The sequence below is a fragment of the Ailuropoda melanoleuca genome, chromosome 2 (assembly GCF_002007445.2).
Source record: "Ailuropoda melanoleuca isolate Jingjing chromosome 2, ASM200744v2, whole genome shotgun sequence".
Taxonomy (NCBI): domain Eukaryota; kingdom Metazoa; phylum Chordata; class Mammalia; order Carnivora; family Ursidae; genus Ailuropoda; species Ailuropoda melanoleuca.
The window spans coordinates 164,845,316-164,850,629 of NC_048219.1; the positions used below are offsets into that span (position 1 = coordinate 164,845,316).

Consider the following 5,314-nt stretch of genomic DNA (forward strand, 5'->3'; position numbering starts at 1 on the left):
AGGGTTTTGAGCATTTTAATGAGGGACCAATTAGATATATTCATCTCTATTTCATACCTACCTTGTTTCTCATTATTCCTCTCCCACCTGCAGGGCCCACAAGCTATCTAGAAAAAAAGCAAGCTTATAGAACTCAAACTTGACAAGCTGATAAGCCAATGGAACATGGGATACAAACAATTTTGATTTATTCCTTTATATACAAATAAAAAAGTTAATAAGACACCTTGAAAGTAGAATAAACAAAGAATACGTTTTTTAAAAATTAGGCAAGCAGGTGGTTTGGGCTGTTGACATAGTATCCTTGATTACAGACTTTTAAACCAAAGGCTTCTACTGATTCACAAGAAAAGATTGTCTTATAATTTGCTTAAATTTATATGTGTTTCAACAAATTAAATACCCTTTTGCAAAATAATGAACTTCAACCCATACCTTCCACCATATATCAAAATTAACTCAAAATGGATTATAGACTTAAATGTAAAATCAAAAATTATAAAATTTCTGGAAGAAATCATGGGGGAGGGGCACCTGGGTGGCTCAGTCTGTTAAGCATCTGCCTTGGCTCAGGTCATGATCCTGGGGTCCTGGGATCAAGCCCCAGGCATCCCAAATCCATCTGGCTTCCTGCTTAGCAGGGAGTCTCCTTCTCCCTCCACCTACCCCCTGCCCTCATGCTCTCTCTCTCAAATAAATAAATAAAATCTTAAAAAAAAAAAAAAAAAGGAAAACGGGGGAGAAAATATTTGTGACTTTTGGTTAGGCAAAGATTTTTTGGATATGATATCAAAAGCACAATCTATAAAAGAATAAATTGAACTTCACCAAAATAAAAAATTTCTGCTCCTCAAAAGACAGTTAAAAGTGTAGAACAGACAAGCTACAGACTGGGAAAAAATATTTGCAAATCATATATATCTGGTAAAGAAGTTGTATTCAGAATATACATTTGATCTTTGGACAACATGAGTTTGAACTGCACTGGTCCACGTTAGACATGGATTTTTTTTTTTTAAATAAATACAGTATAACACTATAATGTATTTCCCCTTCCTCAAGATTTTCTTAGTGATATCTTTTCTCTAGCTTATGTTAATGTAAGAATACAGTATATAATACTTAAACAAAATATGTGTTAAATCAATTGTTTATGTTAAGGGTAAGGCTTCCAGTCAATAGTAGGCTATTAGTTAAGTCTTGGGGGAGTCAAAATTTATAAGTGGATTTTTTACTATGTGGGGGGAGGTCATTGCCCCTAACTCCCATGTTGCTCAAGGGTCAACTGTTCAAATAACTCTCAAAATAACACATCTTAAAGATAGGCAGAAAAAATGAAGAGACATTCCACCAAAGAAGATATAGGAACGGTAGGTAAGCACATGAAAAGATGCTCAACAGTATTAGTCAATAGGAAAATGCAAATTAAAACCACAGTGAGACACCACTTTGCATCTGTTAGAATGGCTAAAATTAAAACTATTGACCACACTAAGTGTTGTTGAGGATGTGGAGGAGTTCGAACAGACCCCCATGGGAATGTAAAATAGTACAAAACTTTGGGGAAAGTTTGGCAGTTTCTTATAAAGTTAACTATATACCTACCATATATTCTAGTCACTCTGTTCTTATTTATTTATTCAAGAGAAAGGAAAGTATATGTCCACACAAAGACTTTTCCAAAAATGTTCATAGCAGCTTTATTTGTAATCACTAAAAACTGGAAACAACACAAAGGTCCATTAATAGGTGAATAAATAAATGAATTGTGGTATACCAATACAATAAAATACTATTCAGTGATAAAAATGAATGGACTATTGATACATGAAGCAATTTGAGTAATTAAAATAATTATGATGAATAAAAGAAGCCAGGCCCCCAAAAAGAGTACATCACATATGAGTTCATTTATATAAAACTATAGAAAATGGAAACTAAGCTACAGTGATAGAAATTGGATCAGTGGTTGACTGACTGTGGGGGTTTGGAAGGTAGGGAGGACATGAGGGATGAATCACAAAGGGGCACAAGAGGGGGCCTTTGGGGATATGACTATGTTCTTCATCTTGATTGTAGTGAACAGTCAACAGATGAACATACGTCAAAACATCCAATTGTACAATTCATATGTGTTTAATTCTTTGCATGTCAATTATATTTCAATAAAATGCTAAATATATAAATAAATAAATATTTAGCACATCATTAAAATTGGAATAATACAGAGAAGACCAGCATGGCCCCTGCACAATGACATGCAAATTCAAGAAGAATTCCATATTAATAAATATGTACATAAGTGACATTTAAATGTGTTTGTCGAAAATATCCAGCCATGTTGTTGTCATTTGACAATACTTGCTGAATGCTTCTATGCACTGAACTACAAGAAAAGGTATGAGGTGTAACCCCTATACTCTAAAGGCTTTCCAAGTCGTTGGTAAGTTCTCATTTTGAACTTGTGGGGTCGGAGCTGTTTGTGGGACATATGGTATATAGATTTAGGATCTAGAAGGCTAGAGCCAAGGACAAGGTATGAGCTGAAGGCATAGATACTGCTGTTGGGATACACAGAGCAAATTAAATACCTTATGTGGGAGAGGAGTCTAGAAATAGATAATAAACAGAGGAGTGTAAAGACTGAGGACAGGACTCTGGGGGCACCAACCATCAGATGCACCAGTGTGGGATGGAATGGGGGTGATGGAGCTGGGATGAGAACTCAGAGTGATGGCACAGAGGAGTCAAACCTTCTCGAACAGAAGGCGGTGTCCTAGGACTCAAGGAGGCCATGGATAAGGAATGAGCAGTGTCAACTGAATTTGGCAAATAGGAGGTCTCTTGGTGACAGCATTGTGGGTGTCATCACAGAGAGGAAGCCAGACACCAGGGCGCTAATATTCTTGCATTGTGCTTTGGTTATTGTAAAGGAGGCAGAAAAGAAGCAGTTTTAGACTTTCTGGATCATTCCTTCTCAGATAAGACACCATACACTGGAGCACAGAAAAGATGACGTCTGAGTCTAGTTTTTACCACTCTACTCTTTCGTTTCCCCAGATAAACACAATCATACTCTCCTAATTTTGATCAGAATTCTTGGCAGGCACCACCTCATTATTCTTTTTCTCCTTCACTCAAGCCCTTCATTCAAATGCCTTATTTCTTTCTAGCTCCATCTCTCTCCTTCAAGCTGCATCTCCACCCCCTCCTCCCCTCACCATCTTCAGGCATTTTGAAATCTGGGCCAGAGCTGCTGGTGGGTGGGGATGGTAGTGTCAGATCAGATTGTAGTGTCAGATTGTAGCCTAGAGTTTCATCACCAGACTGCGGGAAGCCAAATGTAGGTAATCTTCTAGATGAGAACTACAGTGTCTCATGAAATCTTCATAGGCCTTGACATCTTTTACGTCTCTGAAATATTCACTACCAATGCAGTTCACTCTTTAGAATAATGACCAACCTGGCCCCCTACCCCAAGATGGCCCTTCTCTGTTCATAGCAACCAAGCACTTGACTGCTATCTCTAGACCATCTGCTATCCTGTTTGTGGCTTATTGGCAAAAGGCAATGTTGGGTGAGAGACTTTAGAATTTGGATTGAAGTGGCTTTTTCAGAGAAGTAGGCTTCGAGTAGTGTTGCTACTTTGTCTCTTATGTCCTAGTCCTAATAACTGTGCTTCTTCCTTCTTCTCCACCTTGTACTAGAATTCTTAAAACAAAATCCCCATCTCTGCTTCCTTCCTATTCCTTAGCACTTGGCTTTTTGGCTGGCTATATCAGACAAGAATTTCAGTTGGTACCAAAGTAGTGAATAACGGTGGCTTAAACAGGATAAAAGTTTTTCTCTCATGTAAAAAACATCCAGATAGTCCAGTAATGTTATGATGGTTCTTCAGTGATCAGGGACTAAGATTCTGTCTTTCCTTCTAGAACAACATCCTTAACATTGTTTGTATTTGCAAGGTTGCCTCAGGGCCAAATCGTCTGTTGAAGTGCCAGCCATCACTGTTGTCTTTCAAGGAAATAGCAGGAAAAAGAGGTAAAGGGGTGGGGGGTGGGAGGCACATGGCACCTCTTTGTCCACTTTTTCAAGAATTTTCCAGAAAGTTCTACCTAGCCACTACTGCTTATATTTCATTGGCTAGAAATTAGTTACTTGGTTAAATCTTACTATGCAAACCAAATAAAACAAAGGTTATAAGTAAGAGGGAAAGAATGAATTTTGGATACACAATCTGTAGTCTCTGACATAATTGCTCAGTTTAGGAACTTTTGCCATTCATTCCCCGTCTTTCTCTGGTCCAGTGTCCTATCTTATCTCCCTGACCCTAATAACTGCTGATGGACTTCTATAAATCTGACTGCCTGCTGATTACCTACTTGGGTCTCCAAATTTTGTCTGTCTCTAGAGTTTCTATTGCTATATATATAATTGTTTAAATTATTTGATTAGTCCTATTTGGCCTTCCATGCTGTTGACACCAGGCTTGGACTTCTTGTCTATGAATTCCCGGTGAGCAGTATTTTCCGGTATTGCCAAAGATGCTTGAAGTTCCCTCAGGGAGGGGAAGACGAACATATTGCACAAGAGCAAATGTGGAAAGGGTGACGACAGTCATCATGTCAGACAGGAACGCACATCTGGTCTGAGGCAAGGAGATCCTTACCCTGTGTGAACTACATCATCTTCCTCTTCTCCTTGTCTAATCAGTCCTCACATCTGGGATATGCCCCCGCATCCAAGGCCTTCATTCTCAGTTTGGGAACTAGATTGTTACCTTCCAAAATTTCTCCTTATTGTGGCCTACTTGACTCAGAATCATTTCTGGCTGTAATTTCTTCAGTCTTGGACTTCATCTTAGAAATTACATTTTCTTGACTTTCCCCTTCACCTGAGCTGTCAGACACCCATTCTCAATAATAGCATCTCTAGGCTCTACCCCGAGAATGGTGATAAACAAGTTTTCTGGAACAGGCTCATACTGGCTTGAGAGAGCCAATTGTTAAATTTGAAATATATTAAAAATAAAGTAAATATAAATATATAACGTGGTTGAACTGTTGATAGCTTGAAACTGGCTGTGGTAGGAATATTTACAACATGGAAATTGGCAAATGCTACCAACTAGGGCCCTTTTTTCCCCTAAAAGGTGGTTTACTAGTACACTATTGCTTGTTTCTCCCCATAATTGTCCCTTGTGCATACGTGCGTGTGCACACACGCACACACACACTCAGTGGACAGTTGTAATTCCAGACCTTCACCTTTCAGTCTACCTTAGCCTCCAGTGGCAGATAACATTTTAATACTT

The 5,314-nt window shown here is 38.5% G+C and overlaps 1 pseudogene; it reads left to right on the forward strand.

Moving 5' to 3' along the window:
- Positions 1-2,192: 2,192 nt before the first annotated feature.
- LOC117801238 lies at positions 2,193-2,288 on the forward strand (annotated as a pseudogene).
- The last annotated feature ends 3,026 nt before the right edge of the window (positions 2,289-5,314 follow it).